The following is a 15,504-nucleotide window of genomic DNA, read 5'->3' on the forward strand; positions in this document are numbered from 1 at the left end:
ATCTTACAAATATTGAAATCTAGTTATTTTTCTCCTTACGTGAAGCAGTTTGGTGAAATGCCTTAGAAATGTCTAAGGGATCCTATCCTAAGGTCATAATCTAAAATATTTTAAAAATAAATCCTTTGTAAACAAAGATGTTTATTACACCATTATTCCTAATAGAAAAAAACCTAGAACAGTCCAAGAAAGGAATGGTTAAGCAAACTATGGCAAATCAACTCAATAAAATATGATATAACCATTTAAAGGAATACTGACAGAGTTTGAATTCATGTGGAAAATTCCTTTAGTTACACTGTGTGTAATTTTTAAAGCAGTATATAAATTTGAAAATAACATGTGACAGCAACTATGTAAAACAAATACATCTTCATAATGATAACATGTTTAAAGGAAAAAAATAAAAATGTAAGTTGCTGGGCAAGGATTCAGGAAATTAATTTTTATCTTCAAGGGGTTTTTCCCCCCCAAGTTTACTTAATAACCATTTATTGGATAACAGGAATTATATAATAAACTCAATTAAAATTTCCATTGGCTCAGTATTGCCAGTGGAAATAATCTGAAATAATTCAAACACAGTCCAGAGGCTTATCATATCAAGGTCCAAGAAAGAGGCAAGAGTCAACAGGTTGCAATGCTTCTGATTTGTCATAAAGGTCACTCTCCCTTCCTCTCTGTATAAAAAACAAACAATAAAATATATATTTTTTAAAAATCCAGGAAAAAGAGGGAATTAATGACTGGGGAGAAAATAAAAGGGAAATTACATATCAAAGCTTGGATTTCAGCTCTTTGGTTCGGGAAAGGAGCTCACCGTGTTTTGTTTTGTCTTATTTTGTTTTGTTTTAGCTCCATCATGTTTCCTTGATACTTTGATTTCCCCCTTCCAGTTATTCCTTTTTAAAGAATTCTTTTTGATATAGGATTTAATCAATTCACACATCAGTAAATTAGTTTGAGTTATTTACCATCCTAAATCAGGGGGCATTTCAAAAGTAACCATAAGATCAAAGCAGGGAAAGAAGAGAGTATGTATGCCTCTGGAAGACTAATGGATTTTGTTAACTCTATCCAGGATTTTTGGTTGCAGTGTCATATTTGATGCTGGTCTCAATATTCCATTAAAACAAGCAACAGGCATTCAGAAGATTCCTTTCCAGGCTCAACCAGAAAAGGCTAGACAATTTTCTGATCCCAAATATTTTCATGGCTCCAATCTTATTACAGATCCAAGGATTTCACTGTCCCAGGTTCCAGTTCATTTGTCACCTTCTCTGGTCCCTTAGTAGGAAAATCTCCACTTGTCCAAATCTGGCCCTTAGCAATTGGAAATTTTACTCTGAGGAAGAGCTGCTTATAGAGAAAGGAGGAATTTGCAGTACCCTTCATTCTTTAAAAAAAATGCCACTGAGGTGGGACATGCCATATTCTCAGAGAAGGGGACAGATAACAGAGTAAACACACTCCTAAAGCACAAAGGAGGAAATGGTACCCTTCATTCTTTAAAAAAAATTTTAGGCCATTTGCTTTGAGCCTCATTGTTGAAAGTGAATTGGCCGTGAGCAGGAGAATATTAGCTGCTAAACTGAATCTGTTGTAGATTTTCTCAAAGACCATTAGCTTTTCATGGTGGGGGAGGGTATTTACTATTTATTGTCTATTTAAACTGCATGTATTTCCCCCATGGACTGTAAAAGCTTTAAACATGCCAAGCAGAGGTTTTTAAAGCCATATGAAATGTACTAGCAGAATGGAGATGATTTGTGAATAGGAGGAAGGAGCTGATAGCTGGGGCTTTATTTAACTCATGATCAGACTTGGTATAATATTCCCCTTCCTCTGAGCTTCAGAGTTAATCATAAATAACATGCATCAATTCATTTCACCTTGAATGCAAATATCAATCCTGGAACAAATATTTAAATAGTGCCAATCAGAGCCTTTTATGTTCTTTTATCAAACCCCAGAGTAAACACACTCCTGAAATGACTCTTTCCTGTGAATACTATTCTAAAATGTAGCTTACAGGTCACAGAATTTGAACTTAGCTGCTGGCTTTACCATGAAGGAAAGAAAGGCGCAGGGAAGTTGTTGGGACCTTCTCAAGGAGACCTGCTGCGGTAGCATTGGGAATGGAACCCAGGCCTCTCAACCCCCAGCTCAAGCTCCCCGACCCTTCCTCTCCAAGTGCAGCCACTCACTTTAGAGGGGGGGTGAAGGGATGGGGGTTCCAGTCAGGCTTGCATCTGCCCTCTCCTGGCTGATGCTCTTGCAGAGAAAGGGGGATTAAAGGAGGAAAAGAAATCTCTTCTCATTGCTGGAGGGAGGGAGAGAAGGAGAGAGAGGAGCTTGTCTATCCCTGGCTCAGGAGGGAGGGACAAAGTCTTCTGGTTTCCAAGAGAGGCAGAGTCAGAGTCTTCATATCTTGAATACTATTGAGTGCGGGGGAGAGGAAGAATCTCTTCTTACAGAAGAATGGAGAGGGGGAGATTACTTCCTACTAAAGCACAAATATATCTGTTATCTGTCCCCTTCTCTGAGAATATGGCATGTCCCACCTCAGTGGCATGCCCCACCTTCTCTGTGGCATGCCCCACCCCAGTCCGGACCACCATCACTTCTTACCTGGTCTGTGGCAACAGTTTCCCAGCCTCTAGGGGTGCCCTCCAATCTAGCATCCACAGAACAGCCCATGAACTTTATTTATATGTTGAAGCTCTAACCCAAATGTGACTGTATTTAAAGGTAGGACCTTTGAAGAGGTAAATATGATAATTGAGGTCACCTGGGTGGGACTCTAATCTAGCAGGACTGGTGTCCTTATAAGAAGAGGAAGAAAGAGCAGGGATGGGCACATGCAGAGGGAAAGCCATGTGAGGGCACAGGCAGGGGAGGTCACCTGCAAGCCCAAGAGGGCGGCCTCAGGAGAAACCAACTCATGCTCACCGTGAAGTCACACGTCTCTCCTCCAGAGTGGTGAGCACTTTATTTCTGCTCTTTGTGCCCCCCGACCAGCGGTCATTTGTACGGCGCTCTGGCACAGTAATAGATTACCCAGAGATAGCTGTTGGCCCTGCTTTGTATTTTTGCAAGAGTGATTCTCATGATGTAGACGGCAGAGGGTAAAAAATCCCTTTAGACATAATGCCTGGGACAGAGTGCATTGTTGTGTGGTGGTCATTGCTGTCACTGTTTTTGGAGGATGTGGTCACGTTGCTGATTTTCTGTTCCTTGTTGAGAGGAGGGACAACTCACACCACTTCAGACCCAGAAGGTTCAGAGACCTTCAAGGAAAAGGCAAAAGGAAGTATATTCTGCACACACAAGATTTTTTATGAGGTATAATTGACATAGAACATTATATTGGTTTCAGGTGTACAACGTGATTCAATATTCATATGTATTGTGATATGATCACCACAATAAATCTAGTTTGTAGGTGTCACCTTACATGGTTACAAAATTCTTTTATTGTGCAGAGAATTTTTAAAATTGACTCACTCAGTCACTTTCAAATAGGCAGTACAGTATTACTATAGTCACCATGCTGTACATCCCATCTCCTGAGCTTGCTTATTCTACAACTAGAAATGTGTGTGTCTTGCCCCCCTCCTTTCACTCATTTTGCCCACTTCTACCCCCATCAATCTGTTCTCCCTAACCTTACCCTTACCCCTCATCCCTACCTTTGGCAATCTGAAAAGCTCAGGTTTTCTTTAGAGGGGTGGGGTTAGGTTTTACACATAAGTGATATAATATGGTATTTGTCGTCTGATTTATTTCTCTTAGCACAATGTCCTCAAGATCCATTCATGTTGTCACAAGTGGCAGGATTCTGTCTTTTGGTGGCTAAATAATATTCCGTTGTGTACATACACTACAATTTCTTTATCCATTCATCTGCTGGTGGACATGTAGTCTGTTTTCATGTCTTGGCTAAGTGAATAATGCTGCAGTGAACATGAGGTTGGATATATTTTAGTGTTTTCATTTTCTTGGCGTAAACACCCAGAAGTGGAATTGCTGGATCATATGGTAGTTCTATTTTCTGGAGGAATCTTCATACTGTTTAGCATGGTGACTGCACCAATTTACATTCTCAATAGGCACAAGGGTTTTCTTTATTTCCACATTCTCCCAGCACTTATTTCTTGTCTTTTTGATAATAGTTCTTCTAACAGGTGTGAGGGAATATCTCTTTGTGGTTTTGATTTGCATTTTCCTTATTAGTGGTGTTGAGCACTTTTTCATGTACCTGTTGATCATTTGTATACCATCTTTGGAAAAATGCCTACCTATTTAGACCCTCTGTCCATTTTTTAAATTGAGTTGTTTGTTTATGCTATTGAGTTGTATGAGTTCTTCATATATTTTAGATATTATCCCCTTACCAGATATGATTTACAAATACTTTATTCCAATCAGTAAGTTGCCTTTCACTTTAAATTTTTCTATTTATTTACTTTATTATTATTTTGCTGTGCAGAAGATTTTAATTTTAATTTTAATTCTTTAAAATATTTTTTGACTTTTTTTGAGAGTGAGAGATGGAGAAGGAGAGAGAAGGAAACATCAATGTGAGAGTGAAACATCAATTGGCTGCCTCATTCATAACTACCACCAGGGATAGAGCCTGTAACCTGGGCATGTGCCCTGACCAAGAATCAAACAGACAGCCTTTCTGTATGCAGGACAATGCTCAACCAACTGAGCCACATGGGCCAGGGATGTGCAGAGGCATTTTTAGTTTGATCTAGTCCCACACCAATTTTTTAATCTTGAAATTCCAATAGATAGAATTAAAGGTGTTCTATTTGAGTTCAAAGTCAGGGTTGCCAGTAATCAAGATAGTAAAAATAGGGAAAACATTTAAAATATCAAAAGCAAATGGAAATTGTGAAAAAATGTGAGAGGGAAAGGCAATACAACCAACATTAATGAAATGAATAAGAAGGAATAAAATAATTTAGGTAAATAATTGATAAAAGTTTATTCCACTATTAATTTATTCTATCAGTGTAACAAAATACTTTCTGTACAAACTTTTCTTTTGAGCCATAGGGAAGGTCCATCCTTTTTTTCCATGTGAGAAAGCACTGGTGGTTCTCTGAGTCGCTCTCAGAGACTTACTTCCTTTGTCTGCCTCAGAATGTTGCCATCATTTTTATGTTGTTCTATAGGAAAATTGCATTTTGCATTCCAAATAAAAATGGGATTACAGCATGTCTATAAACCAGGCCAGCTGAATTCCAGTTTAAGGGAGGCTGTGGTTCCTGCCAATGCTCAGATCGGTATTTCACACCCCATCTGAGAAAAAACTATCCTATCACAGCAGAGCTGAAGTTCATTCCCTGCCTCTCGAATGGAAGGCTAACGCCACCCATGTTAAACTCCAACGTATGCATTTGCAAACGTTTCTCTTTAAGGCTTTCTTAGAAACAAGAGGAAGAGAGGAGAAAGAGAAACTCTAGAGTTTCTTTTCATGTGATTGCTAAAAAATAAAAAATAAAAAATAATAATAAAAAATCATTAAAGTTGAAAAAATTCCATTTGGCACTGAGATTTCATTTAGCCCAGTCTCTCCAGAGCACTGCCACACACTCCCTTTGTGATGTACTAAGTATATCTTTGGGTAGGACAGTGGTCGGCAAACTGCGGCTCACAAGCCACATGCAGCTCTTTGGCCCGTTGAGTGTGGCTCTTCCACAAAATACCACGTGCAGGCACACACATACAGTGTGATTGAAACTTTATGGCCCATGCACCGAAGTCGGTTTTCGGCTCTCAAAAAGAAATTTCAATCGCTGTGCTGTTGATATTTGGCTCTGTTGACTAATGAGTTTGCCGACCACTGGGATAGGAGATTGCCAAAGAACAATAAGGAAGACAGGTGACCTTTATTTGCACTGAACCTCATAAACTTCAACTTTTTCTTTGCCACCTGTTATCAACAACACCTGCATGATGGACTGAGGACAACAAAAGAGGCATTCACAGGCAGAAAACTATAGTTACACAATTCCAAAGTCAAGGTTGCTTTTTTGTTGAGTCCACCCAGATACCTGTGGATCTTTTTCTTTTTTTCTTTTTTTCCCCCTCAATGACTCATATAGTTCCTGAGTTTTCTCTTTTTAAAAAAATTAAATTTAACAGCAAGTTTTAGAAATATCCTCGTCAGTACATAGAAAATTCCTTCTTGTTAAAAAATAGTTTACTAAGTTTTAAAGAGAGAGGGAGGGAGAAGGAGAGAGAGAAACATTGATGTGAGAGTGCAACATCAATTGGCTGCCTCCTGCAAGCCTCCTACTGTGGGATCGAGCCCACAACCCAGACATGTCCCCTGACCAGGAATCGAACCGGCAACCTCCTGGTGCATGCGATGATGCCCAACCAACTGAGCCACACCAGCTAGGGCACATAGTTACTGAATTTAGAAATATGAAATATTTTACAGTGGACATTTTTGGGGGTCTCCTGTCTGTGTGGTTTTCACCTCTGTGCTCTCACTGATCACCAGTGACTTCTTTCCATTTCAGGTACATTTTTCCAGAATTTCTTTAGGCAAATACAAGTGTTTATGACTCCATATAATGTTTTAAACTGTGGGTTAGTATTTAAAAAAACAACAACAAAAACAAACAACAACAAAAAAAACACCATATCTAGTGGAAGTGGTCTTCTTCCAGGATTTTTTCCCCTTCTTTGGGTGTAAGAAAATTATTACAGCGAACCATATGTATTTGGTTTTAATTTATAGCAGTAGTAGAGATAGCCAGGCCTACTAACCAGTGCTGCTCTAGGTGTCAATAGATATGCTATTAGTTTAACATTTAACTCTAAACTATAATTCTTTGTGCTTCATTTGAGAAGGAAAATGTGCATATGTAACTGTGAAGGTAAAATGGGAACCTAGATGTCTCAATGCTGAAAAGTAGCAGCTTCCAGGCATTCTTTGGACTATGGAATATCTTCCTATAATGATAAATGATCAGCCTTACTCTAATAAACTAGATTTGAAAAGCAAGACATTGCTATCAGATACAATTGCTATGATGAACTCATCAACCGACCTTCTTTATTGCTTGCAAATGTCACTACCATTAGCTAAAGTTTACTGACCCTCCATAATGTGCCGTCTACCATCCAGAGGGAGACGGCTGATTTGGGAGATATCTCTGGATGTCTAGGATGTCTAAAAGGGTAGTTGGTACCCAGCCATAGAAGAGATTGCTGGGAATTGGCTAAGAAGGCGAGGGCCATCTACTGTCTTTCTTTCAACATATCCGAGGGAGGACACTGGTTTAACTGAACAGGATTTACTGTCTGGCCCAGGAGACTACATAAAGCATACATGAGTAGTTTTAACCACAGGTTGCTTTAAACTTATGAAGCATGTACTTTTCTGTGTGCAAGGTGTTGTCAGGACTGTAGGGTAAAACAATCCTTAACGGCCATTTGTAAGTTTCCCACCAAAGGAGGACAGAAGACCAGGAAAAACTCCCTGGACACTAGCAGTCAGACCATACAAGGAATGGAAACTGTCCTGAAGGCCCCTGATCACACACCTGCATTCTGTCTGTATTTCAATCTCACTAGCTCAGCCAAAAGTTTCCCACCAGTGACTGCATAGAAGGATGAATCTCCAGCTCCTGGGTGCTGCCATTATGGACCCAGTGTCCCATTGGCTCAGTGCTGTGCAGCCCTTCCCTGTGAATTTCCTATGCCCCATCCCCTCTCCTTAAATAAATTCAGTTTTTCTTAAGTCACCATCTGAGATGGCTATTATCCTGCCCACACACCCCATTCATCACATTCACCTTTCAGGTGTATTTTACATTATGTATTAAAGAGAAAAATGAGAAGAAAAGAAAAAGTAAATGGAATTAGTTCCTAATATGGTTAATAGATTTTGTAATCTTTCTTTCTTTTCTTTTCTTTTTTTAAGACACACTCTAAGGATCAGATTCAAGGATTATTTGGTATAATTAACTAAAACCAATTCTTGCTAGTTCCTGCAAAGGTAGATTTATTATAAAGAAATGGGGACCCAAGGAACTCAATTGAGATTCAAGATTGGGAATAACAACCCTGGGTAGTTTCCCTCTTTCTCTTCTTTCTCTCCTCTCCCTCTCCACTTCCACACCACCTCCTTAACATTTCATCTTTACCTCTGTCCCCAAGTCTTGTTGGTCTTCTACTCTGCTCGAAGTTTACTCAGCCTGCAGTAACCTGGCAGGTAGGAGGAGCTCAGACCAGCCTATGGGAAGGGAAGCATTTCTAATAAGGAATTGTGTGTGGGGAGCAATTATTTTACAATATATATCTAACAAATAGGAAAGGCAGTAGGCTGGACATGGTATAGGGGCAATACACAGATAGGGGTGACTGGTAGATGTTGAGAGATATTGCTGGACCCCTTTAAAATGTGTTGGAAAATTAGCCGAAACCGGTTTGGCTCAGTGGTAGAGCGTCGGTCTGCGACTGAGAGGTCCCGGGTTTGACTCCGGTCAAGGGCATGTACATTGGTTGCAGGCACATCCCCAGTGGGGGATGTGCAGGAGGCAGCTGGTCGATGTTTCTCTCTCATCGACGTTTCTAGCTCTCTATCCCTCTTCCTTCCTCTCTGTGGAAAATCAATAAAATATATTTTAAAATAATAATAATAATAATAATAATTTCTTTAAAAATGTGTCAGAAAATTAAATAGCAATTCATATTGAAAGAATTTATAAATACTATTTAAGCTTTTGAAATAAGAGGCTGAATTTGAAGACAGGATGGAAGAGAATGGTGAAATTGCTAGAAAATGTAAGCAAGCAAATTAGGGGAGAGACAGAAAGGTAAAAACAATGGCATTGAACAAAAGCCTTTGAATAAGATTGATTTACAAATATATTCTCTCACTTGCTTATTTGTCAAATTATATATCAAAGTAATAGTCTTGGGAGGCCTGCATCTATGATAAATGTGCTGGAAATCAGAATATATTGACTCTTGCTGCAGGTGGTGTGGTGGGCTCTTCACATATGCAAAGCAGAAGTCAGCTGCAATACCTGGCACTTTGAGATGCAAATGCAATTAGCTGGAACTCTATCCCACGTGCGCACTTATAGGGTGTGGGGAGGGGATGTGGCTGTGCAGCTTTTCTAGTGCCTCTCTGCAATTTGCAGCCACCACTTGACATTGTGGTGGGCTTCCTTCCAATCATTTTGCTGTACACAAGATATTACTCATAACCACCAACTATTTTGCTTCCTGATTTTCATTTAGTGTTATAAGCATTCATCCACACTGACATGTAATTTTTGAAAACATAATTTCAATTCTTATATAATGTTTTATCAAGAAAATGCATCATAGTTACTCAATTTATTCCTGGGTTCATATTTATTTATTTATCTTTCAAATTTGAAGGCTTTTTTAATAATTAAAAAATTGTGGTAAAATACACATAAAATTTACCATCTTAGCCATTTTTTGTGTGCCTTCTTTCTCAAGATTGCTGTGGATATTGGGGTTTTTGAAGTTTCTGGGTTCACATTGATTTAATTAAAATGTATAAACACTGTGTGTTTGCTTGTGCTGGGAAAACAGTTAAGAATCTAGAGTTGCCCTAGCCGGTTTTGCTCAGTGGATAGAGCATTGGCCTGTGGACTGAAGGGTCCCAGGTTCGATTTCAGTCAAGGGCACATGCCCAGGTTGCAGGCTCAGTCCCCAGTAGGGGCTGTGCAAGAAACAGCCGATTAATGATTCTCTCTCATCATTGATGTTTCTTTCTCTTTCTCTATCTTCCCCTTCCTCTCTGAAATAATACATATATATAGTCTAGAGTTGAAAGCGAGGTTGCTTAACTTTCCACCTTATTTTATCTCCCTAACTGTGTGATAATTAAAATTACTTATTTTCTTTGTGCCTCAAGTTTCCCCATTCTTAAAATGTATAAAAGGGGAAGGAAAACCTGTTTTGTAGAGTTGTTTTGAAATTCTGTATAAGTTAATATCTCTACAGTGCTGCTTTTGGTAAGTACTATATAAGGATTAGACAGGTTATAAAATATGTAAATAAAATATATGCAGAGCATCTACTATTTGCTAGGTTCTTTGTAAGAGACCAAAGTAAATAAGATGAACTTTATGCCCCCAAAAGAGTCCACATGTTTTAAAAATGCATGCAACAAATCAAAACAGAGGTAAAATGTTGCAGTAAATGGGGGTCGGGACACATTCTGTATGACTGGGTTTCCATTTCCTTCCATTAGATATTTGCTGCCGTGGACAACACTTTGGATTGACCTTTAAAAACATGGGATTCATGCCCAGAAGTGGAATGACTCATTAAAAGATATGAATATTTTTAAATATTTTTAAAGTTCTGGGCATACATTGCCAAATTGCTTTCCAAAAAGTTGTAGCCATGCTTATTGTCCACAGCAATGCAGACAGTTCTTATCTCTCAACATTCTTGCCAGTATTGGAGATGACGTTCACTAACCAGACAAATGGAAATACTAACTGATTATTTCAAATTGTGCTGAATCACTTTTGATTACAGATAGATAAAGGTGGTGGATGGATGGAATGGTGGGTGGTTGGATGGATGGATCAATGTATGGCTACATGGATAGGTACCTAGGTAGGTAGATAGGTAAGTAGGTAGGTAGATAATACTAAACTTTAAAAGGTGAAAATTTCCACAGCTGGGAGCAGTCAAAAGAATATGCCACAGAGTAAAACAACAACAACAACAACAACAACAAAAAGCAGCCCCAGAGGGGAGTTTCAGCAGTGCTGTGCCATTGCTAAGATAACAGTGTTCATGGATGATATGTTTACATAAATAACTCCTCATGTTTGTGTTTTAAAAAAAGATGTTTTCATTGCATTAGGGTGAGTCCTAAATAAGATAATATATGCAAAACAACTGAAATATGCAAAACAACTGAAACATAACAAAATCTAGAAAGTCATATAACAGGGTATTGTGTGCTTTTAAAAAGTCACATTATTTTAAAGACATACCTCAAATGTATCAGATGTATTAGCAAATATGGAAAGTGCAATCAAGATTGAGTTCAGGAAGTGACAGTCATGAAAAAGTCTCATAACCCCTCACCCTCCACCCCCAGGGCCCAGCCAGGTAACTACCAACAATGGGAACCACAGAATCACAGATGCTCCAGCCAGGTTTACCATGAGGTGTTTGCAGAAGTAACCACAGCTCAAACCAGTTGATCCAGTTACTGCCTACATATCTAGATTCCTCTAGCAAAAATCTAGAAAGTCATAAAACAGTCCATGACTGTTATACCATTAGTGCTGTTCAATACTATGTATAGCAGAGCAGGACCAGGAAGCTGAATGGCAGGATCAATTAATAAGTAGATATACCTCTCAATGAAAATTAGTATCTATAATAATCTATAATAATAAAAGCATAATATGCTAATTAGACCAGACAGCTGAACAACCTTCCAGACATCATTCCAGATGAAGCCGAGGTGGCGAGGGCTGAGGCAGATGTGGATAGGGGTGATCAGGCAGGCAGGCAGGAGAGAGGTTAGGAACCAGAAGTCCTGGGTTGCAAGGGGGCTGTCCGACTGCCAGTTTAGGCCTGATCCCTGCACTCTGGGGAGCAAGCCTAAGCCGTCCCCTGAGGGCTCCCCCCACCCCCCCATGCTAGTTTAGTGATTGCCAACCAGTGGTCCGTGGACCACTGGTGATCTATAAGGTTCGAAAGGTCTGTGACCGCTGCTCTAGTTAGTTCTAGTTTATGATTACCCTAAGGTGATTTTAAATTAAAAAATTCTTTTATACCCAAATGCAGTCTTTAAATTTTTTATTTTGAGATAACAATGGATTCACAAGGAGTTACAGGAGAAATAAATAAGTACAGGAAGCCAGGCAGTGTTGACCAATGATTCTTATTGATGTATCTATCTCTTTACCTTTCCCTTCCTCTCTGAAGTCAATAAAAATAAATTAAAAAGTACAGGGAAGTCCAGTGTACTCTTTGCCCAGGCTCCCCCTGTGGTAACATCTATGGTACAATATCAAAACCAGAAAACTGACACTGATATGATCCACAGAGCCTTTTCAGATTTCAGCATTTCTACAAGCCCTTGTGTGTTTCCAAGCAATTTTATCCCAGGTTTAGCTTCTTATAATCACCAATACAGCTAAGATACAGAACTGGTCCATCACCACAAGGCTGCCTCATGTTGCCCTTATACTAGTACTAGAGGCCCAGTGCACGAAATTCTGGCACTGAGGGGGGTGGTCTCTCAGCCCAGCCTGCACCCTTGTACAGTCTGGAACCCCTTGCTCCTTACCGCCCACCTGCTTGCTGCTCCTTAACTCTCAGTTGGCTGCGCCTTAGCACTGCTGCAGAGGCGGGAGAGGCTCCCACCACTGCCACTGTGCTCACCAGCCGTGAGCCTGGCTTCTGGCTGAGCAGTGTTCACCCTGTGGGAGCACCCTGACCACCAGGGGGCAGGTCCTGCATTGAGCATCTGCCCCCTGGTGGTCAGTGTGCATCATAGCGACTGGTGGTTCTGGTCATTCCACTCTAACGGTCTCTTAGAATTTTATTATATAGACTAGTGGCCCAGTGCACGAAATTCATGCATGGGGGGATGTTTCTCAGCCCAGCCTGTACCCTCTCCAATCTGAGACCCCTCAAAGGATGTCCTACTACTGGTTTACAGGGATCAAGTCTAAACCGGCAGTTGGACATCCCTCTTGCAATCCAGGACTGCTGGCTCCTAACCACTCACCTACCAGCCTGCCTGCCTGATTGCCCTTAACCCCTCTGCCTGCCAGCCTGCTTACCTTCCAACTGCCCCCTGCCATCAGCCTGCTCACCCCCAAATGCCTCCCCCCATCCTGATCACCTCCAACTGACCCCCACTGATGGCCTGCTTACCCCCAACTGGCCACCCTGCTGGTCTGCTTACCTCCAATGGCCCCACCGCCCACCAGCCTGGTCACCCACAACTGCTGTCCCATCCTGGCCTGATCACCCGCAACTGCCCACCCCTCTTGGCCTCTAATTGCCTCTATCTCGGCCCCACCACCATGGCTTTGTCCAGAAGAACATCTGGAAGTTCTCCTGGAAGGTCTCCCAGTCTAATTTGCATGTTACCCTTTTATTAATATAATTCAGGGGTCTTCAAACTACGGCCCACGGGCCACATGCGGCCCGCAGAGGAGTCTGATCCGGCCCGCCAGGTTTTTTGGGCAGTGAGCGCAGCCGAGGTGTTACAGTAGGAATTAGTAGTTCATATAGTCCGGCCCTCCAGCTCTCTGAGGGACCGGGATCTGGCCCCCACTTTAAAAAGTTTGAGGACGCCTGGATAGATAGAGACCTGGTGCACAGGTGGGGACCAGCTGGTTTTCCCTGAAGGGTGTCCAGATCAGGGTGGGGGTTCCCTTGGAGCATGTGGCAGCCTGGGCCAGAAGCCTGTGGTCGTTTGCAGGCTGGCCATGCCCCCATGGGGTGACGGTCCCCGCTGGGGGGGCCATGGTCAGCCTGGGTGAGGAGCTGAGGGCTGTTTGCAGGCTGGCCAATCCCCCCAGCAGGGACCCTCACCCCATGGGGGTGTGGCCAGCCTGGGTTAGGGGCTGAGACTTGTTTTCAGGCTGGCCACACCCCCTTCAGGGTGGGGGTTCCCACTGAGGTGCCTGGCTAGCCTAATTGAGAGGCTGATGGCTGTTTGCAGGTGACCCAAGCTCCCAGCCTCTCCTTTTTTTCTTTTTTTTCTTTTCTTTTTTTTTCAGTGCCTCCTTGAGTAGAGGCAAGGACCAGCTGGAAGCAAGTATATGGGATTAATTTATCTTCTACAACTGAAACTTTGTAGCCTTGAACAAAGGCCAGGGCCAGCCAGGGCAGACGGGAAGCTTGGCTTCCTCCATCCCCTGGGGCAACCCAAGCCTCCTGCTTGCTCCCGCTCTGTGGCCGCCACCATATTTGTTGAGTTAATTTGCATACTCACTCTGATTGGCTGGTGGGTATAGCAGAGGTACATCAATTTGCATGTTTCTTTTTTATTAGATAGGATATGCCCCCCTACTCCCATCTTTAATTTATTCTCCATATCTATAATTCCGTCACTACAAGAGTGTAATAGAAATTAAATCATACAGTATATAATCTTTAAGAATGGCTTTTCTCCTTGAGATCTATCTAACTTGTGTGTATCGAAAACAAAATTCCTTGTTATTGCTGGGTAGTGTTCCATAACACTACTTAACCATTCACCTATTGAAGGACATCTTGGCTGTTTCCAGTTTGGGTCTATTATGAATAAAGCTGCCTTGAACATTTGTGTACAGGTCTTACATGAACATAGCTTTCATTTCTTGGGATAAACGCCAGAGAGGAAAGTTGCTCAGTCATATGGTAAGTGTATGTTTAGTTTTTTAAAGAGCCTGACAAACTATTTTCCAGAGTGGCTGTACCATTTTAAATTCCCACCAGCAAATTATAAGAGAGCCAGTGATTCCATATTTTCCCCAGCATTTTGTGTTGGTATTAATTTTTATTTTGTTATATAGGTGTGTTGTGTGAGCTCATACTGGTTTTAATTTGCATTTTCATACTGGCTAATAATGTTAACCATCATTTTGTGTGCTATATTTATCATTGGTATATATTTTTTAATAAAATGCCTGTTTATTTTTTAATTGGATTGTTTGGGTTGTGGTTTTTTAGCTGTTGAGTATTGAGATCTTTTTATATATTCTAGATGAAGTCCTTTGTCAGATATGTGGTTTGCAAATACAGGAGTGGGCAAAAGTAGGCTTACAACTGTTCATATGAAAAATAATATACTAATTAATAAAAATAATATAAGAATAAATTCTGTTTCGTGTACTCACAACTGTAAACCTACTTTGGTCCATCCCTGCATTTTCTCCCAAGCTTGCCTTTTCGTCTTTCGCAAAGCTAGAGTTCCTAATTTTGATGAGGTCCAATTTACCAAATTCGCCTTTTATAGACTGTGTTGGTTTTTTGTTGTTTTGCTAATACTCACCTGAGAACATAAATAAATCCCTTGATTTATTTGTTTAGTAACTTCTTCGGGGGAGGGGGGGTTGCTTTAATTTTTTAATTACATTTTTATTAGTTTTAGCCAGAGAGGAAGGGAGAAAGAAAAATTGATGAGAGAGAAATATCAATCGGTTGCCTCCTGCAAGCCCTCCACTAGGGATTGAGCCTGCAACCCCAGGCATGTGCCCTGACCAGGAATTGAACTAGCGGCGACCTTTTGAATCATGGGTCCATGCTCAACCACTGAGTGATACCAGCTGGACATTCCTATGTTTTGTTTTGCTTTTGTCTGCTGGATTTCTCTGTAGTGGAATATAACTGTGTTTATGAAAAAATTTTCGATCATTATCTTCATGTTTACATTATCCTTTACATTAAGTGCTTATACCTTCAATCATACCACTTTCTTTTCTTTTTCTTTTTTTTAAAATATATTTTATTGATTTTTTA

Source organism: Pipistrellus kuhlii, unplaced genomic scaffold (genome assembly GCF_014108245.1).
Source record: "Pipistrellus kuhlii isolate mPipKuh1 unplaced genomic scaffold, mPipKuh1.p scaffold_m20_p_6, whole genome shotgun sequence".
In the NCBI taxonomy this organism is placed as follows: domain Eukaryota; kingdom Metazoa; phylum Chordata; class Mammalia; order Chiroptera; family Vespertilionidae; genus Pipistrellus; species Pipistrellus kuhlii.